The sequence below is a fragment of the Lactuca virosa genome, chromosome 4 (genome assembly GCF_052849685.1).
Source record: "Lactuca virosa cultivar CGN04683 chromosome 4, Lactuca_virosa_CGN04683_v6, whole genome shotgun sequence".
Taxonomy (NCBI): Eukaryota; Viridiplantae; Streptophyta; class Magnoliopsida; order Asterales; family Asteraceae; genus Lactuca; species Lactuca virosa.
Genome location: NC_136429.1, coordinates 191,372,229 through 191,386,406, shown reverse-complemented (window position 1 = coordinate 191,386,406; position 14,178 = coordinate 191,372,229).

The following is a 14,178-nucleotide window of genomic DNA, read 5'->3' as shown; positions in this document are numbered from 1 at the left end:
TCCTTCGGCCGTGAACCCTTCAACGGCCGTGAACCCTTCAATGGACGAGAACACTTCACAGATTACGTGAAAAATAGCGTTTTTCACCTCTTTTTGCTCCAAAACTCGATCAAAAACTCGTTTTTATCAAAAACACGAAGAACAAACCCCCCTTATTTTTCAAAGATCTATCCAAAAACGCAAAAATCCTTCAAAAATAAGATCAAATACGCTCCAGATCTGGCCAAAATGATTGATACAATCCAAGCTCTGATACCACTTGTAAGTCCCGAATTCGCTTGTGTATCAATCATATCCAATTGATGGTGTAGAATCCCAAACAATTGGATGATGCAAGATCAAAATAAGAAGAAGGAGAAGAAGAATAATATGAATCTATGATGTATTCAAGATTGGAATGATGAACAATATACAAGATTCACACACACTTGCACCTTCTCTCCTTTCTCTCTCTAGAACACCTTAGAATACACACACTTAAGCTCCTCTAGCCATACACACTCTTATGACTCTACTAACACTATTTATATGAGACAGACAACCGCAAATAGGTTCACGGCCGTAAACACGTTCACGACCGTAAACGTCCGAGAAACCCTAATTCGTGATTACGGCCGCCGCCGAGAAACCCTAGCCGCAAAAGCTTATTCGACCGAGAACCCTCCTTCGGCCGTGAACCCTTCAACGGCCGTGAACCCTTCAATGGACGAGAACACTTCGCAGATTACGTGAAAAATAGCGTTTTTCACCTCTTTTTGCTCCAAAACTCGATCATAAACTCGTTTTTATCAAAAACACGAAGAACAAACCCCCCTTATTTTTCAAAGATCTATCCAAAACGCAAAAATCCTTCAAAAATAAGATCAAATACGCTCCAGATCTGGCCAAAATGATTGATACAATCCAAGCTCTGATACCACTTGTAAGTCCCGAATTCGCTTGTGTATCAATCATATCCAATTGATGGTGTAGAATCCCAAACAATTGGATGATGCAAGATCAAAATAAGAAGAAGGAGAAGAAGAATAATATGAATCTATGATGTATTCAAGATTGGAATGATGAACAATATACAAGATTCACACACACTTGCACCTTCTCTCCTTTCTCTCTCTAGAACACCTTAGAATACACACACTTAAGCTCCTCTAGCCATACACACTCTTATGACTCTACTAACACTATTTATATGAGACAGACAACCGCAAATAGGTTCACGGCCGTAAACACGTTCACGACCGTAAACGTCCGAGAAACCCTAATTCGTGATTACGGCCGCCGCCGAGAAACCCTAGCCGCAAAAGCTTATTCGACCGAGAACCCTCCTTCGGCCGTGAACCCTTCAACGGCCGTGAACCCTTCAATGGACGAGAACACTTCGCAGATTACGTGAAAAATAGCGTTTTTCACCTCTTTTTGCACCAAAACTCGATCAAAAACTCGTTTTTATCAAAAACACGAAGAACAAACCCCCCTTATTTTTCAAAGATCTATCCAAAAACGCAAAAATCCTTCAAAAATAAGATCAAATAGGCTCCAGATCTGGCCAAAATGATTGATACAATCCAAGCTCTGATACCACTTGTAAGTCCCGAATTCGCTTGTGTATCAATCATATCCAATTGATGGTGTAGAATCCCAAACAATTGGATGATGCAAGATCCAAATAAGAAGAAGGAGAAGAAGAATAATATGAATCTATGATGTATTCAAGATTGGAATGATGAACAATATACAAGATTCACACACACTTGCACCTTCTCTCCTTTCTCTCTCTAGAACACCTTAGAATACACACACTTAAGCTCCTCTACCCATACACACTCTTATGACTCTACTAACACTATTTATATGAGACAGACAACCGCAAATAGGTTCACGGCCGTAAACACGTTCACGACCATAAACGTCCGAGAAACCCTAATTCGTGATTACGGCCGTCACCGAGAAACCCTAGCCGCAAAAGCTTATTCGACCGAGAACCCTCCTTCGGCCGTGAACCCTTCAACGGCCGTGAACCCTTCAATGGACGAGAACACTTCGCAGATTACGTGAAAAATAGCGTTTTTCACCTCTTTTTGCTCCAAAACTCGATCAAAAACTCGTTTTTATCAAAAACACGAAGAACAAACCCCCCTTATTTTTCAAAGATCTATCCAAAAACGCAAAAATCCTTCAAAAATAAGATCAAATAGGCTCCAGATCTGGCCAAAATGATTGATACAATCCAAGCTCTGATACCACTTGTAAGTCCCGAATTCGCTTGTGTATCAATCATATCCAATTGATGGTGTAGAATCCCAAACAATTGGATGATGCAAGATCCAAATAAGAAGAAGGAGAAGAAGAATAATATGAATCTATGATGTATTCAAGATTGGAATGATGAACAATATACAAGATTCACACACACTTGCACCTTCTCTCCTTTCTCTCTCTAGAACACCTTAGAATACACACACTTAAGCTCCTCTACCCATACACACTCTTATGACTCTACTAACACTATTTATATGAGACAGACAACCGCAAATAGGTTCACGGCCGTAAACACGTTCACGACCATAAACGTCCGAGAAACCCTAATTCGTGATTACGGCCGTCACCGAGAAACCCTAGCCGCAAAAGCTTATTCGACCGAGAACCCTCCTTCGGCCGTGAACCCTTCAACGGCCGTGAACCCTTCAATGGACGAGAACACTTCGCAGATTACGTGAAAAATAGCGTTTTTCACCTCTTTTTGCTCCAAAACTCGATCAAAAACTCGTTTTTATCAAAAACACGAAGAACAAACCCCCCTTATTTTTCAAAGATCTATCCAAAAATGCAAAAACCCTTCAAAAATAAGATCAAATACGCTCCAGATCTGGCCAAAATGATTGATACAATCAAAGCTCTGATACCACTTGTAAGTCCCGAATTCGCTTGTGTATCAATCATATCCAATTGATGGTGTAGAATCCCAAACAATTGGATGATGCAAGATCCAAATAAGAAGAAGGAGAAGAAGAATAATATGAATCTATGATGTATTCAAGATTGGAATGATGAACAATATACAAGATTCACACACACTTGCACCTTCTCTCCTTTCTCTCTCTAGAACACCTTAGAATACACACACTTAAGCTCCTCTAGCCATACACACTCTTATGACTCTACTAACACTATTTATATGAGACAGACAACCGCAAATAGGTTCACGGCCGTAAACACGTTCACGACCGTAAACGTCCGAGAAACCCTAATTCGTGATTACGGCCGCCGCCGAGAAACCCTAGCCACAAAAGCTTATTCGACCGAGAACCCTCCTTCGGCCGTGAACCCTTCAACGGCCGTGAACCCTTCAATGGACGAGAACACTTCGCAGATTACGTGAAAATAAGCGTTTTTCACCTCTTTTTGCTCCAAAACTCGATCAAAAACTCGTTTTTATCAAAAACACGAAGAACAAACCCCCCTTATTTTTCAAAGATCTATCCAAAACGCAAAAATCCTTCAAAAATAAGATCAAATACGCTCCAGATCTGGCCAAAATGATTGATACAATCCAAGCTCTGATACCACTTGTAAGTCCCGAATTCGCTTGTGTATCAATCATATCCAATTGATGGTGTAGAATCCCAAACAATTGGATGATGCAAGATCAAAATAAGAAGAAGGAGAAGAAGAATAATATGAATCTATGATGTATTCAAGATTGGAATGATGAACAATATACAAGATTCACACACACTTGCACCTTCTCTCCTTTCTCTCTCTAGAACACCTTAGAATACACACACTTAAGCTCCTCTAGCCATACACACTCTTATGACTCTACTAACACTATTTATATGAGACAGACAACCGCAAATAGGTTCACGGCCGTAAACACGTTCACGACCGTAAACGTCCGAGAAACCCTAATTCGTGATTACGGCCGCCGCCGAGAAACCCTAGCCGCAAAAGCTTATTCGACCGAGAACCCTCCTTCGGCCGTGAACCCTTCAACGGCCGTGAACCCTTCAATGGACGAGAACACTTCGCAGATTACGTGAAAAATAGCGTTTTTCACCTCTTTTTGCTCCAAAACTCGATCATAAACTCGTTTTTATCAAAAACACGAAGAACAAACCACCCTTATTTTTCAAAGATCTATCCAAAACGCAAAAATCCTTCAAAAATAAGATCAAATACGCTCCAGATCTGGCCAAAATGATTGATACAATCCAAGCTCTGATACCACTTGTAAGTCCCGAATTCGCTTGTGTATCAATCATATCCAATTGATGGTGTAGAATCCCAAACAATTGGATGATGCAAGATCAAAATAAGAAGAAGGAGAAGAAGAATAATATGAATCTATGATGTATTCAAGATTGGAATGATGAACAATATACAAGATTCACACACACTTGCACCTTCTCTCCTTTCTCTCTCTAGAACACCTTAGAATACACACACTTAAGCTCCTCTAGCCATACACACTCTTATGACTCTACTAACACTATTTATATGAGACAGACAACCGCAAATGGGTTCACGGCCGTAAACACGTTCACGACCGTAAACGTCCGAGAAACCCTAATTCGTGATTACGGCCGCCGCCGAGAAACCCTAGCCGCAAAAGCTTATTCGACCGAGAACCCTCCTTCGGCCGTGAACCCTTCAACGGCCGTGAACCCTTCAATGGACGAGAACACTTCGCAGATTACGTGAAAAATAGCGTTTTTCACCTCTTTTTGCTCCAAAACTCGATCATAAACTCGTTTTTATCAAAAACACGAAGAACAAACCACCCTTATTTTTCAAAGATCTATCCAAAACGCAAAAATCCTTCAAAAATAAGATCAAATACGCTCCAGATCTGGCCAAAATGATTGATACAATCCAAGCTCTGATACCACTTGTAAGTCCCGAATTCGCTTGTGTATCAATCATATCCAATTGATGGTGTAGAATCCCAAACAATTGGATGATGCAAGATCAAAATAAGAAGAAGGAGAAGAAGAATAATATGAATCTATGATGTATTCAAGATTGGAATGATGAACAATATACAAGATTCACACACACTTGCACCTTCTCTCCTTTCTCTCTCTAGAACACCTTAGAATACACACACTTAAGCTCCTCTAGCCATACACACTCTTATGACTCTACTAACACTATTTATATGAGACAGACAACCGCAAATAGGTTCACGGCCGTAAACACGTTCACGACCGTAAACGTCCGAGAAACCCTAATTCGTGATTACGGCCGTCACCGAGAAACCCTAGCCGCAAAAGCTTATTCGACCGAGAACCCTCCTTCGGCCGTGAACCCTTCAACGGCCGTGAACCCTTCAATGGACGAGAACACTTCGCAGATTACGTGAAAAATAGCGTTTTTCACCTCTTTTTGCTCCAAAACTCGATCAAAAACTCGTTTTTATCAAAAACACGAAGAACAAACCCCCCTTATTTTTCAAAGATCTATCCAAAAATGCAAAAACCCTTCAAAAATAAGATCAAATAAGCTCCAGATCTGGCCAAAATGATTGATACAATCCAAGCTCTGATACCACTTGTAAGTCCCGAATTCGCTTGTGTATCAATCATATCCAATTGATGGTGTAGAATCCTAAACAATTGGATGATGCAAGATCAAAATAAGAAGAAGGAGAAGAAGAATAATATGAATCTATGATGTATTCAAGATTGGAATGATGAACAATATACAAGATTCACACACACTTGCACCTTCTCTCCTTTCTCTCTCTAGAACACCTTAGAATACACACACTTAAGCTCCTCTAGCCATACACACTCTTATGACTCTACTAACACTATTTATATGAGACAGACAACCGCAAATGGGTTCACGGCCGTAAACACGTTCACGACCGTAAACGTCCGAGAAACCCTAATTCGTGATTACGGCCGCCGCCGAGAAACCCTAGCCGCAAAAGCTTATTCGACCGAGAACCCTCCTTCGGCCGTGAACCCTTCAACGGCCGTGAACCCTTCAATGGACGAGAACACTTCGCAGATTACGTGAAAAATAGCGTTTTTCACCTCTTTTTGCTCCAAAACTCGATCAAAAACTCGTTTTTATCAAAAACACGAAGAACAAACCCCGCTTATTTTTCAAAGATCTATCCAAAAACGCAAAAATCCTTCAAAAATAAGATCAAATAGGCTCCAGATCTGGCCAAAATGATTGATACAATCCAAGCTCTGATACCACTTGTAAGTCCCGAATTCGCTTGTGTATCAATCATATCCAATTGATGGTGTAGAATCCCAAACAATTGGATGATGCAAGATCCAAATAAGAAGAAGGAGAAGAAGAATAATATGAATCTATGATGTATTCAAGATTGGAATGATGAACAATATACAAGATTCACACACACTTGCACCTTCTCTCCTTTCTCTCTCTAGAACACCTTAGAATACACACACTTAAGCTCCTCTAGCCATACACACTCTTATGACTCTACTAACACTATTTATATGAGACAGACAACCGCAAATAGGTTCACGGCCGTAAACACGTTCACGACCGTAAACGTCCGAGAAACCCTAATTCGTGATTACGGCCGCCGCCGAGAAACCCTAGCCACAAAAGCTTATTCGACCGAGAACCCTCCTTCGGCCGTGAACCCTTCAACGGCCGTGAACCCTTCAATGGACGAGAACACTTCGCAGATTACGTGAAAATAAGCGTTTTTCACCTCTTTTTGCTCCAAAACTCGATCAAAAACTCGTTTTTATCAAAAACACGAAGAACAAACCCCCCTTATTTTTCAAAGATCTATCCAAAACGCAAAAATCCTTCAAAAATAAGATCAAATACGCTCCAGATCTGGCCAAAATGATTGATACAATCCAAGCTCTGATACCACTTGTAAGTCCCGAATTCGCTTGTGTATCAATCATATCCAATTGATGGTGTAGAATCCCAAACAATTGGATGATGCAAGATCAAAATAAGAAGAAGGAGAAGAAGAATAATATGAATCTATGATGTATTCAAGATTGGAATGATGAACAATATACAAGATTCACACACACTTGCACCTTCTCTCCTTTCTCTCTCTAGAACACCTTAGAATACACACACTTAAGCTCCTCTAGCCATACACACTCTTATGACTCTACTAACACTATTTATATGAGACAGACAACCGCAAATAGGTTCACGGCCGTAAACACGTTCACGACCGTAAACGTCCGAGAAACCCTAATTCGTGATTACGGCCGCCGCCGAGAAACCCTAGCCGCAAAAGCTTATTCGACCGAGAACCCTCCTTCGGCCGTGAACCCTTCAACGGCCGTGAACCCTTCAATGGACGAGAACACTTCGCAGATTACGTGAAAAATAGCGTTTTTCACCTCTTTTTGCTCCAAAACTCGATCATAAACTCGTTTTTATCAAAAACACGAAGAACAAACCACCCTTATTTTTCAAAGATCTATCCAAAACGCAAAAATCCTTCAAAAATAAGATCAAATACGCTCCAGATCTGGCCAAAATGATTGATACAATCCAAGCTCTGATACCACTTGTAAGTCCCGAATTCGCTTGTGTATCAATCATATCCAATTGATGGTGTAGAATCCCAAACAATTGGATGATGCAAGATCAAAATAAGAAGAAGGAGAAGAAGAATAATATGAATCTATGATGTATTCAAGATTGGAATGATGAACAATATACAAGATTCACACACACTTGCACCTTCTCTCCTTTCTCTCTCTAGAACACCTTAGAATACACACACTTAAGCTCCTCTAGCCATACACACTCTTATGACTCTACTAACACTATTTATATGAGACAGACAACCGCAAATAGGTTCACGGCCGTAAACACGTTCACGACCGTAAACGTCCGAGAAACCCTAATTCGTGATTACGGCCGCCGCCGAGAAACCCTAGCCGCAAAAGCTTATTCGACCGAGAACCCTCCTTCGGCCGTGAACCCTTCAACGGCCGTGAACCCTTCAATGGACGAGAACACTTCGCAGATTACGTGAAAAATAGCGTTTTTCACCTCTTTTTGCTCCAAAACTCGATCATAAACTCGTTTTTATCAAAAACACGAAGAACAAACCACCCTTATTTTTCAAAGATCTATCCAAAACGCAAAAATCCTTCAAAAATAAGATCAAATACGCTCCAGATCTGGCCAAAATGATTGATACAATCCAAGCTCTGATACCACTTGTAAGTCCCGAATTCGCTTGTGTATCAATCATATCCAATTGATGGTGTAGAATCCCAAACAATTGGATGATGCAAGATCAAAATAAGAAGAAGGAGAAGAAGAATAATATGAATCTATGATGTATTCAAGATTGGAATGATGAACAATATACAAGATTCACACACACTTGCACCTTCTCTCCTTTCTCTCTCTAGAACACCTTAGAATACACACACTTAAGCTCCTCTAGCCATACACACTCTTATGACTCTACTAACACTATTTATATGAGACAGACAACCGCAAATAGGTTCACGGCCGTAAACACGTTCACGACCGTAAACGTCCGAGAAACCCTAATTCGTGATTACGGCCGTCACCGAGAAACCCTAGCCGCAAAAGCTTATTCGACCGAGAACCCTCCTTCGGCCGTGAACCCTTCAACGGCCGTGAACCCTTCAATGGACGAGAACACTTCGCAGATTACGTGAAAAATAGCGTTTTTCACCTCTTTTTGCTCCAAAACTCGATCAAAAACTCGTTTTTATCAAAAACACGAAGAACAAACCCCCCTTATTTTTCAAAGATCTATCCAAAAATGCAAAAACCCTTCAAAAATAAGATCAAATAAGCTCCAGATCTGGCCAAAATGATTGATACAATCCAAGCTCTGATACCACTTGTAAGTCCCGAATTCGCTTGTGTATCAATCATATCCAATTGATGGTGTAGAATCCTAAACAATTGGATGATGCAAGATCAAAATAAGAAGAAGGAGAAGAAGAATAATATGAATCTATGATGTATTCAAGATTGGAATGATGAACAATATACAAGATTCACACACACTTGCACCTTCTCTCCTTTCTCTCTCTAGAACACCTTAGAATACACACACTTAAGCTCCTCTAGCCATACACACTCTTATGACTCTACTAACACTATTTATATGAGACAGACAACCGCAAATGGGTTCACGGCCGTAAACACGTTCACGACCGTAAACGTCCGAGAAACCCTAATTCGTGATTACGGCCGCCGCCGAGAAACCCTAGCCGCAAAAGCTTATTCGACCGAGAACCCTCCTTCGGCCGTGAACCCTTCAACGGCCGTGAACCCTTCAATGGACGAGAACACTTCGCAGATTACGTGAAAAATAGCGTTTTTCACCTCTTTTTGCTCCAAAACTCGATCAAAAACTCGTTTTTATCAAAAACACGAAGAACAAACCCCGCTTATTTTTCAAAGATCTATCCAAAAACGCAAAAATCCTTCAAAAATAAGATCAAATAGGCTCCAGATCTGGCCAAAATGATTGATACAATCCAAGCTCTGATACCACTTGTAAGTCCCGAATTCGCTTGTGTATCAATCATATCCAATTGATGGTGTAGAATCCCAAACAATTGGATGATGCAAGATCCAAATAAGAAGAAGGAGAAGAAGAATAATATGAATCTATGATGTATTCAAGATTGGAATGATGAACAATATACAAGATTCACACACACTTGCACCTTCTCTCCTTTCTCTCTCTAGAACACCTTAGAATACACACACTTAAGCTCCTCTAGCCATACACACTCTTATGACTCTACTAACACTATTTATATGAGACAGACAACCGCAAATAGGTTCACGGCCGTAAACACGTTCACGACCGTAAACGTCCGAGAAACCCTAATTCGTGATTACGGCCGCCGCCGAGAAACCCTAGCCGCAAAAGCTTATTCGACCGAGAACCCTCCTTCGGCCGTGAACCCTTCAACGGCCGTGAACCCTTCAATGGACGAGAACACTTCGCAGATTACGTGAAAAATAGCGTTTTTCACCTCTTTTTGCTCCAAAACTCGATCAAAAACTCGTTTTTATCAAAAACACGAAGAACAAACCCCCCTTATTTTTCAAAGATCTATCCAAAAATGCAAAAACCCTTCAAAAATAAGATCAAATAAGCTCCAGATCTGGCCAAAATGATTGATACAATCCAAGCTCTGATACCACTTGTAAGTCCCGAATTCGCTTGTGTATCAATCATATCCAATTGATGGTGTAGAATCCTAAACAATTGGATGATGCAAGATCAAAATAAGAAGAAGGAGAAGAAGAATAATATGAATCTATGATGTATTCAAGATTGGAATGATGAACAATATACAAGATTCACACACACTTGCACCTTCTCTCCTTTCTCTCTCTAGAACACCTTAGAATACACACACTTAAGCTCCTCTAGCCATACACACTCTTATGACTCTACTAACACTATTTATATGAGACAGACAACCGCAAATGGGTTCACGGCCGTAAACACGTTCACGACCGTAAACGTCCGAGAAACCCTAATTCGTGATTACGGCCGCCGCCGAGAAACCCTAGCCGCAAAAGCTTATTCGACCGAGAACCCTCCTTCGGCCGTGAACCCTTCAACGGCCGTGAACCCTTCAATGGACGAGAACACTTCGCAGATTACGTGAAAAATAGCGTTTTTCACCTCTTTTTGCTCCAAAACTCGATCAAAAACTCGTTTTTATCAAAAACACGAAGAACAAACCCCGCTTATTTTTCAAAGATCTATCCAAAAACGCAAAAATCCTTCAAAAATAAGATCAAATAGGCTCCAGATCTGGCCAAAATGATTGATACAATCCAAGCTCTGATACCACTTGTAAGTCCCGAATTCGCTTGTGTATCAATCATATCCAATTGATGGTGTAGAATCCCAAACAATTGGATGATGCAAGATCCAAATAAGAAGAAGGAGAAGAAGAATAATATGAATCTATGATGTATTCAAGATTGGAATGATGAACAATATACAAGATTCACACACACTTGCACCTTCTCTCCTTTCTCTCTCTAGAACACCTTAGAATACACACACTTAAGCTCCTCTAGCCATACACACTCTTATGACTCTACTAACACTATTTATATGAGACAGACAACCGCAAATAGGTTCACGGCCGTAAACACGTTCACGACCGTAAACGTCCGAGAAACCCTAATTCGTGATTACGGCCGCCGCCGAGAAACCCTAGCCACAAAAGCTTATTCGACCGAGAACCCTCCTTCGGCCGTGAACCCTTCAACGGCCGTGAACCCTTCAATGGACGAGAACACTTCGCAGATTACGTGAAAAATAGCGTTTTTCACCTCTTTTTGCTCTAAAACTCGATCAAAAACTCGTTTTTATCAAAAACACGAAGAACAAACCCCCCTTATTTTTCAAAGATCTATCCAAAAACGCAAAAATCCTTCAAAAATAAGATCAAATAGGCTCCAGATCTGGCCAAAATGATTGATACAATCCAAACTCTGATACCACTTGTAAGTCCCGAATTCGCTTGTGTATCAATCATATCCAATTGATGGTGTAGAATCCCAAACAATTGGATGATGCAAGATCCAAATAAGAAGAAGGAGAAGAAGAATAATATGAATCTATGATGTATTCAAGATTGGAATGATGAACAATATACAAGATTCACACACACTTGCACCTTCTCTCCTTTCTCTCTCTAGAACACCTTAGAATACACACACTTAAGCTCCTCTAGCCATACACACTCTTATGACTCTACTAACACTATTTATATGAGACAGACAACCGCAAATAGGTTCACGGCCGTAAACACGTTCACGACCGTAAACGTCCGAGAAACCCTAATTCGTGATTACGGCCGCCGCCGAGAAACCCTAGCCACAAAAGCTTATTCGACCGAGAACCCTCCTTCGGCCGTGAACCCTTCAACGGCCGTGAACCCTTCAATGGACGAGAACACTTCGCAGATTACGTGAAAAATAGCGTTTTTCACCTCTTTTTGCTCTAAAACTCGATCAAAAACTCGTTTTTATCAAAAACACGAAGAACAAACCCCCCTTATTTTTCAAAGATCTATCCAAAAATGCAAAAATCCTTCAAAAATAAGATCAAATACGCTCCAGATCTGGCCAAAATGATTGATACAATCCAAGCTCTGATACCACTTGTAAGTCCCGAATTCGCTTGTGTATCAATCATATCCAATTGATGGTGTAGAATCCCAAACAATTGGATGATGCAAGATCAAAATAAGAAGAAGGAGAAGAAGAATAATATGAATCTATGATGTATTCAAGATTGGAATGATGAACAATATACAAGATTCACACACACTTGCACCTTCTCTCCTTTCTCTCTCTAGAACACCTTAGAATACACACACTTAAGCTCCTCTAGCCATACACACTCTTATGACTCTACTAACACTATTTATATGAGACAGACAACCGCAAATAGGTTCACGGCCGTAAACACGTTCACGACCGTAAACGTCCGAGAAACCCTAATTCGTGATTACGGCCGTCACCGAGAAACCCTAGCCGCAAAAGCTTATTCGACCGAGAACCCTCCTTCGGCCGTGAACCCTTCAACGGCCGTGAACCCTTCAATGGACGAGAACACTTCGCAGATTACGTGAAAAATAGCGTTTTTCACCTCTTTTTGCTCCAAAACTCGATCAAAAACTCGTTTTTATCAAAAACACGAAGAACAAACCCCCCTTATTTTTCAAAGATCTATCCAAAAATGCAAAAACCCTTCAAAAATAAGATCAAATACGCTCCAGATCTGGCCAAAATGATTGATACAATCCAAGCTCTGATACCACTTGTAAGTCCCGAATTCGCTTGTGTATCAATCATATCCAATTGATGGTGTAGAATCCCAAACAATTGGATGATGCAAGATCCAAATAAGAAGAAGGAGAAGAAGAATAATATGAATCTATGATGTATTCAAGATTGGAATGATGAACAATATACAAGATTCACACACACTTGCACCTTCTCTCCTTTCTCTCTCTAGAACACCTTAGAATACACACACTTAAGCTCCTCTAGCCATACACACTCTTATGACTCTACTAACACTATTTATATGAGACAGACAACCGCAAATAGGTTCACGGCCGTAAACACATTCACGACCGTAAACGTCCGAGAAACCCTAATTCGTGATTACGGCCGCCGCCGAGAAACCCTAGCCACAAAAGCTTATTCGACCGAGAACCCTCCTTCGGCCGTGAACCCTTCAACGGCCGTGAACCCTTCAATGGACGAGAACACTTCGCAGATTACGTGAAAAATAGCGTTTTTCACCTCTTTTTGCTCTAAAACTCGATCAAAAACTCGTTTTTATCAAAAACACGAAGAACAAACCCCCCTTATTTTTCAAAGATCTATCCAAAAACGCAAAAATCCTTCAAAAATAAGATCAAATAGGCTCCAGATCTGGCCAAAATGATTGATACAATCCAAGCTCTGATACCACTTGTAAGTCCCGAATTCGCTTGTGTATCAATCATATCCAATTGATGGTGTAGAATCCCAAACAATTGGATGATGCAAGATCCAAATAAGAAGAAGGAGAAGAAGAATAATATGAATCTATGATGTATTCAAGATTGGAATGATGAACAATATACAAGATTCACACACACTTGCACCTTCTCTCCTTTCTCTCTCTAGAACACCTTAGAATACACACACTTAAGCTCCTCTAGCCATACACACTCTTATGACTCTACTAACACTATTTATATGAGACAGACAACCGCAAATAGGTTCACGGCCGTAAACACGTTCACGACCGTAAACGTCCGAGAAACCCTAATTCGTGATTACGGCCGTCACCGAGAAACCCTAGCCGCAAAAGCTTATTCGACCGAGAACCCTCCTTCGGCCGTGAACCCTTCAACGACCGTGAACCCTTCAATGGACGAGAACACTTCGCAGATTACGTGAAAAATAGCGTTTTTCACCTCTTTTTGCTCCAAAACTCGATCAAAAACTCGTTTTTATCAAAAACACGAAGAACAAACCCCCCTTATTTTTCAAAGATCTATCCAAAAATGCAAAAACCCTTCAAAAATAAGATCAAATACGCTCCAGATCTGGCCAAAATGATTGATACAATCCAAGCTCTGATACCACTTGTAAGTCCCGAATTCGCTTGTG